Below are 17,561 nucleotides of genomic sequence, written 5' to 3'. Positions count from 1 at the left end.
GAGGTTTTTAAGCAGAGGCTGGATGGCCATCTGGTCACAGGTGCTTTAGCTGAGAATTCCTGCTTTCCATGGGGTTGGACTAGATAACCCTTGGGACCCCTTCTAACTCTAAAACTCTATGTTCTGTGACTCTATACTTGCTGAAAAACTGATTTTTCAATTAGTTGATTGATTGATTATTAATTTGTTGACTCAGTTTATAAACCACATATTGTGAAACAGCTCAAAGGGATTTAACAGTAACAAAGACCAACAATGAAAACAATTTTTAATAAAAACAATGAAGACATGGGGAGCATTCCAAAAATAAAAACAAAAATGTGAGCTGCACCTGTAATCTTAAACTCTACAATCCTTTGTTTTTCTTTTTACTATCTCAGGAATTCACATAATTCAGCTCCATGCTTATGTGAGGCCTGGATGGAAAGTAATTCCCAGAATTCCCTGAGAATAGCGGGGTCTCCTAGCAACTCTCAGCATCCTTAGCAAACTACAGCTCCCAGAATTCTTTGGGAGAAACGATGTGTGTTTACAGTGGTATATTGGTGCTTTAAATGCATGGTTCCAATGTGTCCAATAGGGACGTGGGTGGCGCTGTGGGTAAAACCTCAGCGCCTAGGACTTGCCGATCGTATGGTCGGCAGTTCGAATCCCCGCGGCGGGGTGCGCTCCCGTTGCTCGGTCCCAGGGCCTGCCAACCTAGCAGTTCGAAAGCACCCCCGGGTGCAAGTAGATAAATAGGGACCGCTTACCAGCGGGAAGGTAAACGGCATTCCGTGTGCTGCGCTGGCTCGCCAGATGCAGCTTGTCACGCTGGCCATGTGACCCGGAAGTGTCTGCGGACAGCGCTGGCTCCCGGCCTATAGAGTGAGATGAGCGCACAACCCTAGAGTCTGGCAAGACTGGCCCGTACGGGCAGGGGTACCTTTACCTTTAATGTGTCCAATGTCATGGGGATGGTTTATAATGAACATAGCATTATCCCAAAGCCTTGGTATCATGAGGACTATCCATCAATCAGAGAGCAAAAGAAAATCATATGTCAACTGATGCTACAGGTGATGGGGCAAGTCTGAATTTACAGGTTAGGGCATGCCAACATAACTTCATCCAGAGCAAAGGGAAGGTGTTAAAACAATTTAGAGCGGAGTGTAGCTAATTAGAGCAAAGAGGCTTCCATCAAGCTGATCTCATCCATCAAATGTCAAAAAAAGGCCGAAGGTGAAACCATTTATCGTTCCTGATAACCTTTCAGTCCCAAGGAGGTGAGATGTCTCTTAAGGGGGGAACTTTCTGAAATGCTGACTTCTTAAAGACCCAAGCTCATCCCCACCAGCCCAGTTCATAAATTAGGGTCTGACTGAGGGTGACAAGATTGGTCACGCTTCAGATGTGCCAGTGATGAACCTTGATGGGAGAGAGAGAAAGAGAGAGAAAATCAATGGTGGGGGAAAGGGGTAGTGGTAGATTTAAAGTTGTCCACAAGCGAAGAAAATTATAAGGGAAGCTCAAATGTCAAAACAACGTTTATGAGGACATAACTAAATGCTAACTGAGTACTGTGTGAAAACTAGGGTGGTGATAGTGGAATGAAGCAGCTGGAATCATGCTGTAACATTTTGTTGCAGGTAAGGCTCACATATTATATATACACTGATATGATCTTGATTCTCTATGTGCTAGTCCTTACATAACCAAAAAGCTCCACTCATGCAGAAGAGGGGAATAACACGGTGCTGTAGCATTGGGGGGCCGGGGGGGCATTGCCCCGGGCACACAATCGGAGGGGGTGTCAACCAGGCACGCACGCACACTGCAGAGATCCCCATCATGCACCCTGCTTGCCCCACCCAGTGCTCAAGCACCCATCGGTGGTGACACCTGGGGCAAGGGCTGGACGAGCACACTCTGCCCCCACTTGGGGCACATGCACATGCACCTCCCCTGGCAAATGGTGCCATGCCCCTGGAATAATAGGAGGTTTGGAGGAAGTCCAAGTTTTACAGAACAAAGATTTTGCAGGCTCCTAAAGAGGGAGGGATTTAAATAACCCCATGGGAACTGCATGTGCTCAACTGACACAAAATGCCAAGCAGCTGTTAAAGGGGAGAGAAAACTTGCTATGTACCTGTGTAATACATTTCAAGGACTCTTGCACCACTCTGTGAGTCGTGGCTTCCCAGCACCCCAGGGTGCTGACCTCACAAAGCTATAATTTCCTTCACCATGAACGAACTACAATTCCCAGGGTACTTTGTGACAGTTAAAGTGGTGAATGAGTCCTTTAAATCTATGCATGGGTGTAGCCAGGATTTTTCTTAGGGGGGCAAGGCCTTTGGGGGGGGGAAACCTCTTAGCTATGTATTTTTATTAATTTTTATTGATTTAGGGGGAGCAGCTGCCCCTCCCTGCCGCCCCCCCCCCGGCTACACAAATGAATGTATGGTGTGGATGTGAACCAAGCAGAGAAACATTCCTACTGCAAGACTGAGTCCCCATCTGCACTTCACAGTTAAAGCAGTATCATGTCAGTTTCAACAGTCATGGCTTCCCCCAATGCATCCTGGGAGCTGCAAAATGTTCAGGGTGCTAAGAGTTGTTAGGAGGGCCCTATTCGCTGTGGGTTAAACCACAGAGCCTAGGGCTTGCCAATCAGAAGGTCAGTGGTTCGAATCCCCCTGACGGGGTGAGCTCCCGTTGCTCAGTCCCTTCTCCTGCCAACCTAGCAGTTCAAAAGCATGTCACAGTGCAAGTAGATGAATAGGCACCGCTCCGGTGGGAAGGTAAACGGCGTTTCCGTGCGCTGCTCTGGTTCGCCAGAAGCGGCTTAGTCATGCTGTATGCTGGCTCCCTTGGCCAGTAAAGCGAGATGAGCTCCGCAACCCCAGAGTCGGCCACGACTGGACCTAATGGTCAGGGGTCCTTTTACCTTTACCTTTTATTCCCCTCACAGACCTATGATTCTTCTCAGAGTGGTTTAACTGTCAGTCCTTCTTCACAGGGAACTATAGGAATTGTTGCTTTGTGAGGAAAAGAAAGGTTGGCAACCCGCCGCAACAGGGAGCTTGCTGTAGCTGGAGTAATATAACTTCCACCAGCCTTTGCCAACACAGCTAAAGATGCACCCTTTTATCCTGGCTTTTGACAAAAGAGTTGCATATTTTAAGGACCCGCCTCATTTCTGTGGTTGCAAGTTGTTTAAAACTGTTTTGAACATGGTGCTCTAATTGTTGTAACCTGCCCTGGGAACTTAGGGTGAAGGGCCAGATAATAATAGTGATAACAATATCATGGAGGGCAGTGCTTTTTTTCTGGGGGGGACACAGGGGTACGCATACCCCTAAACGTTTTGTGAATCTAAGTTTGGCCTCATTGAGGGGCAGTATTTCAATATGAGTGGGAAAAGGAGACTATGCCTAAACATTTTTTAGGAAAAAAAGCACTGAGGCAGGGGCATAGCCGGGGGGGGGGGGCAAGGGGAAGCTGCCCCCCTTGTAAAACAATAGAAATACTTAACTGACCAATTACGTCATATCTGTCCCCCCAACAAAAGTCCTACCCCCCCCAACCAAGTCCCCCCCTACCTATTAAGAAGTATACCAAAAGGCAGGAAGCCGAGGGGCAGGGCTAACCACCTGGCAGCACCCGTGTGGTGCCCATACAGACTGTGCATGTCAAGTTAAGTCAAGTAGCCTTTATTGGCATCACATAAGAACATTCAGAATAGGGACACGGGTGGCGCTGTGGATAAAAGCCTCAGCGCCTAGGGCTTGCCGATCGAAAGGTTGGCGGTTCGAATCCCCGCGGCAGGGTGCGCTCCCGTTGTTCGGTCCCAGCGCCTGCCAACCTAGCAGTTCGAAAGCACTCCCGGGTGCAAGTAGATAAATAGGGACCGCTTACCAGCGGGAAGGTAAACGGCGTTTCCGTGTGCTGCGCTGGCTCACCAGATGCAGCTTTGTCACGCTGGCCACGTGACCCGGAAGTGTCTCTGGACAGCGCTGGCCCCCGGCCTCTTGAGTGAGATGGGCGCACAACCCTAGAGTCTGTCAAGACTGGCCCGTACGGGCAGGGGTACCTTTACCTTTAAGAACATTCAGAATAGATAGGTCAGTGCGGTCTCAAACTGCGCATGTGTGGCGACTGTACAGAATACACATGTGCGGCGCCTGTACAGACAGTGGATGTGCAGCAGCCCATACACACGCTGTGTGCAATCTCTTGGCCGCTCTACAGCTGGGGTGAGACAGAATACCATCTTGTCACCCCCATCAGGGTGGCACTCGGGGCGGACTGGCCCCTGCCCCCCCCCTTCGTACGCCCCTACCAAAAGGTGGGAATAAACAGATGTCAATATTTTCATGTCTTGTGGGCTCTGAGAGATAAAGTCTGGGGGCGGCGGGGTGGGAGGAAATCTACAGTTTCAGCTCTGGTCTTCAGTAGACGGCAAAATAGTGGGATTGTAGGGCAGCAGATGTCAATGAGGCAGAGAGTTCCACAGATGCTGCCTGACATCAAGGGGGGGGGGGCAGGACATACCGAATGGGAAATGTACGGAACAGACTGGGGTCACACGCTCATCATATGTTTGGCCCACTTTAAACAATGATGGCTTCCCCCAAAGAATCCTGAGGACCATAGCCTGTTAAGAGTGTTGCTCTCACAGAACTACAATTAAAGTGTTATAAAGACTTCTTTACATGTGGATGTGACATGGGGTTGGAGGAAAGAGGGGTAAAATGATGTCTCAGTAATCCCGTCTCAAAACAACAGCCGATAAATGAGAAGTATTTCTGGGCCCAAACGTGCGGGACTGTGTATGGCTTTGTGGGGAGAGGGGGTTCCACGGTGAAAGATCAGTCGCGCTTTTCCTTCCTCAAACCAGGATGTTCCCGTAGCCCTGACACCAAGACTTCCCTCGCCTAGGTAGCGCGGGAGAAGGGAAAAAACAAACAACTCAGTTTTTACTTCAATGCGGTTGCGCTCCCGGTCCCACCCGTTCCAGGGGGCGCCTGAGCAATCCACAGACACACGCGTCGTCGGAGATTCCCACTTTCTTGGAGTTGAAGGTGACAGCCCGTCAGGGAGAGGCAGCGTCGCCTGGCCAGGCCTTTTCGGGGATCCGGAGGGCTTGGCGCGCGATGCAAAGTAATGGAAGGGAGCGGAGAGAGAGTCCCCTGGGCGACCCTTGGGGACCGATTCTCGGCCTTGCTTCTTCTCCTCCTCCTCGCCATCGGGGCGCCTGGTCCCTCGGGCCCGGCCACAGAGACGCCTCGCCAAAGCCTGGGATCGGGCAGGGTGGGGCGCCAGCTCTGTCGAGGGGAGAAGAAAAAGCAGAGAAGGGAGAGGCTGAAATCCGATTTCACACCAATTTGGAAGAGCGACGTCAGCGCTTCTTTGAGTGATCCAAAGCCTCCGAGCGGACAATTTCTTATTTTTATTTTTTAAAAAGAATTCCCCACGAGGTAGAAACTTCAAAGGGCGGAAGAGTAGATAGGAATCCGCAAGTAGCGCGCAACGGCCGATCGTTCTAGACGAGGCTGATTGCCAGTCGTGATAATGGTTATTAATAATATGATGATGAATGGCTTTTACGAATAAGGATCTGATACCTGTATAAGGATAGATACAGCCATAGAATGTCAAATGACCTTGGATAGCCTGGCCTCGGTGCCATCCATCGTGGTTATTGTTCTTCAAAATAAGTGCATAGTTAGAATAATTGTCCTTTAGAAAAACAGAAAAAAGGAATTGGAGGGGAGCGCCCATCCTCAACCTTACACCAACTTAGAAAACCCTCAATAACTTTCATGCTATTATTTATTATTATTAATGAACTGGGCAACTAGACTCGAGAATCTTGGGTTTATTTGATTTATTTTATTTTCACTTTGACTTCTCCCTCTCTCTTCTAATTTCCTTCAAATACCTGCAAATTGACAGAAACGCTGATGTACAGAATGATCGACCTAATCTCGCTAAATGTTTAAATCTTGTGGCGGCCAACGAAAAAGGTTTGAGACTCTCGCTAGAATTCTCAAACTAGAGGGGAAATGCGGTTATTGAAAATAAACAACGACAACAATAGTAACATGGTTAACTATTAACTAATAAAAGTTAATAATATTAACAATGTTAATAATAGTATTACTAATAATTCATGAACACATTGATAATGATACTAAGAAATATTAATTTATTTAATTTGTATGGATAGTATATTTTATACAATATCATATATGATATAGCATTAACTGCAGTAATAAATATTGCCTTCTTTAATTCATATTAACAATGCTGCAATGTAACTATTAATATCTTTAATTTGTTTAACATCCTTTAAATCCCGTTCTTGCTCTCTAAGGGAATCAGAGCAGTGTTCAAGTAAAGCACAAATAAATATTAAGCAAACAGCAAAAAACAGTAAATTTCACAACAGGCAAAACAACTAGGAACATACAAAAAAACCCCCACAAAAAACCACATTAAACACAAAAGTTTTAACGGCCCCCTACCCAAATACAAGTAGGGAAGAAGCAGTGTGGGTCTTCCAGGGGCTCGGGATAGCGTTAATATTGCCACCGTCATTTATTATATTACTAGAAGTGGTGGTGGTGTGGGTGTTAAAAGCCTGCCTTTACACGTCTTTAGTTTTGTCTAGGTCAGGAAGCAAGAACGAAGGAAGAGCGAAAGTTCCTGCGTATTTGAGACAATTTAGCTACCGCAGAATATATTGCTCAAAGTCGTTAGGGGAAGAAGAGATGTTATGTATATATACATCGGTAACGCTCAGGCTATCGATGCAATATGTATCATAATCTCATATTAGGGACGATCATTAAAATATCGTACCGGAGTATATCTTCGCCGAGTTGTTTCCACAATCCTGGTCGCGTTTCCTTCCGTCTGTTCCTTCTGTTGTATCTATCCTTAATCCTTCGTCTCATTTCTAGAAGAAGATGTTTTAATTAAGCTTAGTGAAAGCCTTCTTTGAGATATTTGGGTTTTTTTCTCCATCTGTTTGACAAAGAGAAAAGAAGCCTTTTTTTAAAAAAATGGCGGGGGGGTCAATTTTATTTTGTTTCGAAATTTATTATCTCATTCATCCTTTCCTCCCCGTTTTGTTTGGCTATTTTGGGGCTACCACCCAGTGTTGGTTCCACTCAGAGTAGACCCACTGAAATCAGTAGAGAGGGCCTACTTAGGGTTCATTTATTTCAGCGGGCTTACTCTGCTTAGAATTTACATACAACGCAGTATTATTTATAGGAGCTATGATTGCTCATTATTACCAATCGTCGTGGCACTTAGGAGACAAACTGTTTTCAAATTCCTTCGGTAGAGCTTATTCGAGTACGCGAGGCAAGAGTTTGTTTGCTTGTGTGTGTGTGTGTGTGTGTGTGTGTGTGTACGTGTGTACATATATGATGTGGACGTTACACTATCAAACGCAAACCTGTTTTTATTATTTTTAAATACCCCCCCCCCGCCTAAATAAATTAAATAAATTAAAAATTCTCAAGCGAGTCATCCGGCACAAAACAGCCACGTTTGCCGTGCTGGGCTCCCGTTGGATTTCACCCGAACTGCCTGACTGGGATTCGCCTCCCACCCCCCCGCGTTTTAAACAGAGCGAATGGAATTTTAGCACATTGGTGGGATCAAAGGAACGGAGAAGGAAATGGCGATTGCAGTTGTACCTTATGAAACGGGACCCCTAAAGGTCTCCCCCCCCCCACACACGCCAGTCTCATCAGAAATCTGGAAACGGCTCTTATTTGTGGCGTGGGGAGGGAAAGGTCTGTGGGCTACCCCTTGATATCCCCATCGCTGGATTTACTGAAATCGAATTAAAAAATAAAATGGGATTGTGTGTGTGTGTCCCCCTCCCCTTCCTGTAGAATTCAGGGAAACGCCCCCCTCCCCGCAATGTACTTGTGAGAATGTGTTTACTGATTTATTTATTTTCATTCTGGATTTATTGCTGCATTTTCCTGAGATATGCTTTGTAAGCAGCTTGGATAACGCAGTGTCTGGGCGGCTGATCAACGCGGCTGAAATAAATAAAATACCCCCACAGATTTGAAATCACTCATTTATTTTGGGCTGGGAGGGGGCGAAGGTCGCGTGCAGGTTCTCAGAATGGCATCCCTAACAAGGGGAGGTCGGACAATCCGTTCATAAGCTGTTGTTTAAAAGAAACAAACAAACAAAAGCGCCATTTATTTCATCAGGAGAGATTCCAGCAGGTGTTGGAAGTCACAGTGGAAACAATGGACATGAAATGTGTTGGGAAGGGGCGGGATAGAGAGTGGGAATTATCTGGATCCCACTTCCCAGCACTGAAAAATAAATTCAATTTCAGTCCATTAAACCGGCTTCTGGTTTATGCCCAGGTAGGATTAAAATCCATGAATGATGAATCCGTGTGTTTTTACGGATTTTTTAAAAAGTTAAAACGAACATCAATATAATTAAATGAGAACTATTGTTGAATTATGATTATGATTATGATAAAATTTATGACCTGCCCTTTACCAACAGATCCCCTGGGGAGGATATAACAATTTAAAACTGTTAAAACATAATACAGTCACAGGAACAGGGCTGTATTGTTGTTATTATTATTATTATTATTATTATTATTATTATTATTATTATTATTATTATTAATTCGACTAGATTATAGAATCAAGTTCCTTTATTTCAGTGGGTCTACTCTGAGTTAGTCGGATACAACCCATTATTATGCATTGAGCCAATCTTAGGAGTTAATTCCTAGGGGCCAAAGTCCCTTTGCCGCCTCCCCATTAAAATATTTGAGAGTGCTACCTCCCCCCCCCCCCCAGGTTGACGGGCATTATTATTCAAATGGTGTGTGCGAGCCTCGTCTTATGATCGATTATGTCGACGGGGCTCACCTGGGCTCTCCCAAAATTTTATTCAACTTGGCACCACTGGCAAACAAACGTCTAAACCCCATGCATTTCCGAGGGAAGTTTTCACACTCCTGTTTGACTTTCATGCTGAAATAAATGTAAAACACATATGCCTAAGGAAATCACTGTCATGTCTGCAGTCGCGATATCAATTCCTCCTATATAACTTTTCCATCACCGAAGTCCTACCACTTTCCAAAAACCATTTTTGGACAATTGGATCCTGACCCCAAAGGGAGATAATGAGTTCGTGGTTTCTAAATCGTGTTTACTTGATAGATTATATTAATCGCAATGAAGCGGGTTTCCGATGCGTAGTGCAATAGGGCGCAGGCAGAGATGACCGTTTAGGTCCTGATCGTCAACAGGTCGCCTATGGACCTTATTCCCGCGGAAGGCTTCTGATAGTGCGCGCCTAGACTTTTTTTACACGCAGGCACGCACACACACACACACACACACAAGTTCAGATCGCGATTCCAATTCAAGCGTTTTTGTAGCCGCTTCTCATCCGTGGGAATAAATCCGCAGTTTGCTTCCATGCGCGTTTGCTTGGGAGTAAATTCAGTGACTGCCTTCTATGCTAGGAAATCTATATGGGCTTGCAGCTGTAAACACGTGCTTAAGCTCTGCGCAATCCTGGTACCAGTGCCACTGACACGTGTGTGTGTGTGTGTGTGTGTGTGTGTGTGTGTGTTCAACCAGTGGATTTTATAACTACTTAGGTTTGTTGGCTAAACTGTGTGAGCACCTTGAGACAGAGAGTGGACGAACAAGAAGCTGCTTTATCCCATTGGCAGCGCCTTTCTAGCAATTCAGACAGGACGTCTATCTCCCAACCCTACCTGGAGATGCCCGGGGTCCAACCGGAGACCTTCTGTGTGCACTGGCGTAGCAACTCCCGCCGGTGATCACCCAAAGCTGCTGAGCTTTTTGTGGGACATCGCCCTACCCAAGCACCCGGAGGGACTGTGTCTCCCAGTCGCCCTGCCCCTGCCTTCCTATGCTACTGTCTGCGTCCAAAACAGACGCTCTCCCACCGGGCTGAAAATACTTTACCTGAACTATCATCTGAAAGTAGATGACTCTCCAAAACTAGTATACAACCTCCCATCTGCTTCCTTATATTCTTCCCTAAACTGCATAGATGTTGGTGGAGAAAACCAACGTTTGAAGGAGGTGGACTTTGGTAAATTTCGAACGGGGACTCTCAGCTAAAATAAATAAACGAAGCCAGCCGCACAGACCCAAGCCAATTTTAATCTGGAGCAACCCCCACTGTGTTAAGTGAAACATCCTCCCAGGAAAGCGGGTGCCTAGGATAGGATAGCACCCATCGAACTCTGCCGGACTGACTTCTGAACAAGCGTAGGAATTCGGGGATTCATTGAGGATATGGCAATGTACCACCTGCAATCTCGGAGCGAAGGCCAATGGCTAGGAATCGCAGGCGAGGAGAGCGCCGCTGCGCTCAGGACCTGCTTCTGGGATTCCCTTGGAGGCGGTGGGTTGGCCACTGTGACCACCACAGGAGACTTTGGCCTGATCTTTTGTAATCCCCGGTACGGATCTAACGACACTGCGCGCATGGGGGTGGGGGTAGGAGAGGCAACTTGCCCCCCCCAAATCAATAAAAATAAATACAAATCCCTCTAACAAAAATCCCGGCTACGCCAACGATTGCAGGTTGCACTGAGATCACCGCTCCAGGCAGGGACGGGTCTACTCTGAAACTAATGAAGCTTCAGCTTCAAGGCCCCGTATCTCGCAGGGGCCCCAGAAGCAACCTCATTCCAAATCGCTTTTTAAAAATGGGTCTAGTAGACCTAATTTGAGTTGCATGGATTTGAGTGAAATTGCTTGGGGTTTTTTTGCATATATTTTAACAAACCCAAAGTTTGAGAGTCAATAGCACAGATGTTGTAAAGGTTGTTGCAAACAACCGCATTGAAGAAGATAATAGTAGTTACCCAGACCTGTTGCTGGTTGCAAAGAGGCTTCAGGCTTCAAGCTTCAGGGCCCCCAAAAAGTGGGTCGGTCATTGACTCCAGGTAGTTACAAACCCAAAACGGCTGCGGAAAGGGAAGGGAAGGGAAGGGAAGGGAAGGGAAGGGAAGGAAAGGAAAGGAAAGGAAAGGAAAGGAAAGGAAAGGAAAGGAAAGGAAAGGAAAGGAAAGGAAAGGAAAGGAAAGGAAAGGAAAGGAAAGGAAAGGAAAGCCAGTGGTGGTGTAGAGATTAGACTGCCGGATTTGGACCGTGGGAGGTCAAAATGATTACGATGATCAATCACAATAACCCTGTGAGGTAGGTTAGGCTGAGAGGCAGTGACTGTTTCCAAGATCACCTAGCGAGCTCCATGGTCGACTGGGGATGTGAACCCTAGTATCTTAGGTCCTAGTCCAACACTCTACCCACTGCACCACACTGCCCATGGAATTGTCTGCGCACCCTTGCCCCACTGCCTCTCAGTCCCTAACTCTCAGGGTTGTTGTGGGGATTAAATGAGGAGAACCGCAAATGCCACCTTCGCGTTCATTGGAGGGGGGGGGGGAATGGGATAGATAGACGATAAATGAGAGAGAGAGAGAGAGAGAGAGAGAGAGAGAGAGAGAGAGAGATGATAGATAGATGATAGAGATAGATAGATAGATGAGAGAGAGAGAGAGAGAGAGAGAGAGAGAGAGAGAGAGATGATAGATGATAGATAGATAGATAGATAGATAGATAGATAGATAGATGATAGATAGATAGATAGATAGATAGATAGATGATAGATAGATAGATAGATAATGATGATAGATAGATAGATGATAGATAGATAGATAGATAGATAGATAGATAGATAGATAGATAGATATAGCCAGCAGCACCAGAAGTAACCCTATTGCATCGCCAGGAGGCTATGAATCGAGGCCACGGGATCCCCAGTCGCTGCGGAGAGATCCCCTTTTCCTTTCCGGGAACTCCTAACTAGCATGTTATATTTTTAACCTGTTCCAAGTCGCAGAGCCTGTTGGAACTTGGCGGAGGGCGTAAAAGAGTAGGCACCTGCTCCGGGAAGCAGGTTGGTGTCCACCTCGCCCCGTTCTCATTGAGTGACCGCAGAGTGGGGGCGGGTGGAGGAAGGAGTGTATGCCTTTCCTGTGATTTATGCCTCGGCCAAGGCGTGTAGGAGCGAGCTTCCCGCTCGACCGCGCTGGCTCTGAAGGCTCCGCTATAAATTACCCGCTCGCCGCTGCGCAAAAGCTGCCGAAGGCCGGCGGGGAATTAAAAAGCCCCAGAATGGGCCCTTTGAACGCCAGGAAACCACATTTTTGAAAAAGGCAAAAGAAGGGGGAGGAGGAGGAGGAGGAGAGCCAGGAAAGGCTAATTAAGGGAAGGTTCCCTCACTATCCCCCTTCTCCCAACAGACATCGTGGAAGTACCAGAAGTCCATTGATCGGAACTCACGGGCAATTAGACTTTTCCAACGGAGAAAAGGGTGTCGCTGGCACATGTTTCCAGGAAAAGCATCCAGAAGTCTTAAGGCCCGTTAAAAAATATGCAACCCCCTGATCCCCTGTGAATGCATACTTGAAAGTAAGCAGAATTGTGTTGCATAGAAAGCTGCCTTATACCGACTCAGACCGTTGCTCCATCCAGCTCAGTATTATCTACACTGACCGGAAGCGGCAGGGTTTCAGACCAGGTGCTTCTTCCGGTCCTTCCTGGAGATGCTGGGGTTTGAACCTGGGACCTTCTGGGCGCAAAGCTCTACTGTGAGGCAGGGCCCATTCCCCATTGCCTGGGGTTGGTTTAGTGGGATTGACCTCCTAGCCAAGGTTGCAACTTCAAACCTAGGGCTGAGATGCGGTGACACCCCGCCTCCACCGCAATGCTGTAGGACTTTAACGCCCACCAGAGCCCCGGCCACCGTGGCTAATAGCCGGGAAGGATGTGGGGTCGGAGTACAGCAACAGCCGCAGAGCCACAACTTCCCTGTTACTGTAGAATCCGGGGCGAAATCCCCGGCTTCCATTGATTCCGAACGGCAAAGAGATCCCATAGGCAAGAGTGTAGCCCCCCGGATGGGCGTTCTCATTGGCGAATGTTCATCTTACATAAAAGGAAAATATAAATCCAGTCCTCTTACTTATCGGAAAACCATCAAAGCAAACGGCTAATGCTCTCCAGGAACCAATCAGATTAGCAAGGATACCAGGCTGCCTGCACATATTTATGATGTTCTGCAATGGTTCCCTGTTGCTATCCCATAGACTAGCCTCTCCCCGCACCCGTTATCGCAACATTCCTGGCAACGGGTCTGGCAAAAACAGCTTCCTCCATTCGATGCTAGAAGCGGGAAATTAGGACCACCGTCCACCCCAAAAAGCATTTGGTTCACGAGTCCCCTGGAGGCAAAACTAAACGTTGCGAAAGATTACCTTAAAATAGAGCGAGATATCACCACCACCACCATCATCATCCTGGGTGGAGTGTTTTTATGCTTAGAATCTTATTTTGGCACTGAGCTATACACTGTATAAATTTGTTGGTGGTAGTGGTTGTATCCAACTAATTTTACTTCGAGTAGACCCATTGAAATTAATACACCCAAATTAGTCATGTTCATCTATTTCAAAGGGTCTTCTCTAACATTTGCTATATTAGAGCAGCAACGACGGCGACGACCCCGTTTAACGCGTGCTTGGATCGCTTTTGCAGCCCTGTAACTGTTCCAGATGTGATCCTTACGTGGAATAAGTACAGTGGTACCTCAGGTTAAGAACTTAATTCGTTCCGGAGGTCCGTTCTTAACCTGAAACTGTTCTTAACCTGAAGCACCACTTTAACTAATAGGGGCCCCTGCTGCCGCCGCGCCGCCGGAGCCCGATTTCTGTTCTTATCCTGAAGCAAAGTTCTTAACCTGAAGCACTATTTCTGGGTTAGCAGAGTCTCTAACCTGAAGCGTATGTAACCTGAAGCGTATGTAACCCGAGGTACCACTGTAACGGGCTGGATTCGCTTCGTCCTCACAAAACAGCTCCTTTCCGCAACTAGGGCATTGGAGATCGGGGCCGATTAGAATAAAGTAAACCCCTGGCTGGGCTCCCAGGCCCATCTACTTTCGGATTAAGATTGAAGGGGATCTGATTTGTTCACAACTAGTGTGGGAGAACTCGAATTGAAACCGAATTCCGACGTGCTCTCCTGGGGAGCTTGGTTGGAAAAATGGAGGTGGGTCGGAGTGGGTTTTGCCCCGCAGCAGAGCGCACACGGCCTGGGGTGTGAGTTCCGCTTCAGGAGCGCCCGCAGAAGTGTGTCTGTAGATCAGCCCTTTTCTCTGAATGGAAAGGGGCGCTCTGCAGAAAGCAGCCTTGGTTCTGTGCAAATAAAATTGGAGCAAACTAAACCGAAGCAAGGAAGGATAATTCTCCCTCAGAAGTAGGAAAGGGGCAAAACGCATTCCCCGCCACGTTCCCTTTCCTGGATTGCGTCCTCACTAGGGCAAAGTGGGACACTATGGTGCTAAACCAGCGTTTCTTGCAGGCCTCTCCGTGAAAAGGCTCAGGATCAATGTTACTTTATTCCGCTGCAACCGGATATAAGAAAAGGAGTTAATTCCGAGTGCTAATGACAGGGATCTCGAGGTATGAAAAGAGGAAATCCTCGTTGGTTTTGACAAACCGAAGCAGTAAGTAAAAAGAAGGGGGGACGGAATCCAGCCAGCGAGGCCCAGGAAATATGTAAAGGCAGCCCAACTTAAGCCACGGAGTCGCCCTTAAGTAGTGCCGAAAGGTGACTCTTTTGGCAAACTGCTCCGGCAACCAAAGTCGGACGAAGCAAAGGTGGGCGGGGGTTGGGGGTTGGGATAAAGAAACCCCAGCGAAGGAAATGGGTTGGATTTAAGCAGGGTTCTCCAAAGCCGGCTTGTTAGCTGAAGGGGAGGGAGGTAGTAGTTAAGATTTCCTCTAAAAGTGCCAGGTAGGAAGATCTCCTGCTCTTTGGCGATAGAGAAATTCCCGAGGGGAGGAAAATGTGCTCTGCTCTTGGAAAGGGGGGACGAAGAAGAAGAAGAAGAAGAAGAAGAAGAAGAAGAAGAAGAAGAAGAAGAAGAAGAAGAAGAAGAAGAAGAAGAAGAAGAAGAAGAAGAAGAAGAAGAAGAAAGGGCGCATTTCAAGATGCGTCCTACGCTTTTGGAGAGGTTCATGGGCCTTTGGAGAGCGGCGGTGCGCCCTGGGCCGCTGGGCGCGCATTCCTTCTTCGCAGCTCTCCAACCCAGCTGCATCTTTTAACACACATATACATATATATATATATATATATTACGTTACAATGCCTCCACCCTTCTGGAGGATCCAGCCGTCGCGGCCCCCCTTTCTCTCGCACCCTTTCCACAACGACCCACCCACCCCTCTCCCTCCCTCTTCCCCGTTGGACCTGGCGGCGAGCATGTCAGAGTTCACGAATCTGGTTTAGGCGCTTTTAACTTCCAGCTGTAAAAAGACGGATATTAAAGCCCTCTAATGGATCCCGCGCGAAAGAAGGGATACATTTTCACGTTTCAGAACGGGGAGTGGGGGAGGAATTGCGTCTGGGATAACACACACAGCATTAAACATTCGAAAGGGGTGGCGGGTGGAAGGAAAGACACCATCAGAAGCGAGCTGAGGAACGCGCCGTCCCCAGTCACTCACACACACACACACACACACACACACCCTGCACCTGGCATTTGAGAACAGAGTGAGGAGGTCGAGGCTGTACAAGGGCATTTGGATAGGGCGTGTTTTCTTTCACCTGGCAAGTTATGCGGGAGAAAGGCAGGAGATATCAAGACTGGTCAAGGTGATAGCAAGTTGGCACCCCTGCCTCCTTTTGTTAGCTTATACCAGTATAAGCTAACAAAAGGAGGCAGGGGTGCCAACTTAAATAAAATGATGGGGGCAGCAGCTAAGCCCTGACCTGCATACTCAATCACAAGACGTGGTGCATGCACATCATTTGAATGGCAACGCTAATCAACTTGGGGAGGGCGACCCCTCTAATATTTTATTGGGGGTCCTGAAGGGACGTCTGCCCCTAGGAGTTGGTTCCTATGGAAGGAGCTGTGTGCATGTGTTTAAGAAACTACTAGAAGGGAATATGGGGAGGGAGCGCATTCCAGTGTACTTCCCAATGATATTTGTGTGCGTGCGCGCGAATGGCGTGGAGAAACTGGATACGGAGAGGTCCCCCCCCCCCTTATAATACTGGAACTTGGGACCATCCGATGAAGCTAAGTAAATAGCTTGTTAAGGCAATGGTCTGCCTCAAAGAGGATCCGTTTTGCTGCTGTTCCATGGGCAGATGTGAAACAGCAACCTAAGCGTCGTTGAGTTGTTCGCTCCTGGAGGAATATCCAAGGTTCTGAATGACACTGAGCTCTTCTTCTGGGTGTTCATTTGGTTCTTAGGGCAGAAGCATTCTGGAGAGGGGGAAGCTGAACCACTGAAGAAAGTGGGGGAAAGGCTGAGGCTCAGTGGTAGGGCTGACATTTTGGCATCTGAGGCGAACTACAAAATGGTGCCGCTCTGGTCAGGGAAGGAGGGTTGAGTGAACGTCAGGAAGAAGGGGGAATCAAATCAACCTTACCTGATGGTGTTCCGTTGCGCTAGAAGCGGATTAGTCACGCTGGCCACATGACCCGGAAAGCGGTCTGTGGACAAACGCCGGCTTCCTCGACCTGAAAGTGAGATCATCGCCGCAACCCCAGAGTCTCCTATGACTGGACTTAACCGTCCAGGGGTCCATTACCCTTTTACCTTACCTGATGGTTGAAGTGCTATTCAAATGGGCCTGCTCTAAATCAGCCCAAGACAGCCCAGAGGACAGCCACCTCCTACCTAAGGGCAGTAGGATGTCAGGAGTGCCTCCCATTGTCAGAGACGGTGCTGTAGAAGCAGCAGGTCCAAGGAGCGCATGACAGCAGCAGCAGGTGCTGTATTCCTTGGAGGCTGGATCTGCTGCCCCAGTGGATCATGCCACCTGAGGTGGTCACCTCATCTTGCCTCAGGGGTGGGCAGGCCCTGTGTTAGAGCATCTGATTTCTGCACAGAAGGCGCCTAGTTCAATTCCTGGCATCCCCCAGTAGGGCTGAGAGAGTCTCCATGTCTGAAACCCTGGAGAGCTGCTGCCAGTTCGTGTAGGCAATGCTGAGCTAGATGGACCAACTGACTGCCTCAGTAGAAGGCATCTTCCGATGTTTTAAAACTGATTGCCTAAATGATATTTGGCGTGTTCAGTGAAAGCAAATTTAGCAATGGAGGAATGATACAGGGGTTGTGTTCCAACATTAGTCCTACTCAGAGTAGACCCATTGAAATTTATCGGCACTAAATTCAGCATTAGGTGTGTTAAATTTCAACAGGTCTATTCTGTGCATAAATTAGATGGAGGCAACCCAATGATTCTCCCAAAAATGGACATGGAAAGAATAATGTTAGCAAAGTCTCTCATTTTCACACCTTGAAAAGTTTGAAACACACCTTAAGTTAGAGCTATGCTTGGAAAGTTTAACAGAACAACAACTAACAACAACTACCCATCACAAGAGACCATGAACTTTGGTTTAGGTGACTCCATCAGGATTATTGGGTGCTTTTA

The 17,561-nt window shown here is 47.6% G+C and overlaps 1 long non-coding RNA gene across 2 annotated transcripts in view; it reads right to left on the bottom strand.

Annotated features, from left to right (window-relative positions):
* Positions 1-251: 251 nt before the first annotated feature.
* The window catches only part of LOC114589410 (uncharacterized), a 38,965-nt gene continuing 21,655 nt past the window's right edge, over positions 252-17,561 (bottom strand). The window contains exons 2-5 of one of the 2 annotated variants that reach the window (XR_013391295.1): positions 6,850-7,014; positions 5,610-5,724; positions 4,966-5,309; positions 252-1,407 (exon numbers count right to left, since the gene is read on the bottom strand). This is a non-coding gene — a long non-coding RNA (uncharacterized LOC114589410). The remainder of the gene's footprint in view (positions 1,408-4,965; positions 5,310-5,609; positions 5,725-6,849; positions 7,015-17,561) is intronic. The other variant, XR_013391294.1, reaches the window with a different exon arrangement.

Source organism: Podarcis muralis, chromosome Z (genome assembly GCF_964188315.1).
Source record: "Podarcis muralis chromosome Z, rPodMur119.hap1.1, whole genome shotgun sequence".
NCBI lineage: Eukaryota > Metazoa > Chordata > Lepidosauria > Squamata > Lacertidae > Podarcis > Podarcis muralis.
The sequence above is the reverse complement of the archived record's forward strand: the minus strand, read 5'-3'. Positions and strand labels throughout refer to the sequence as shown.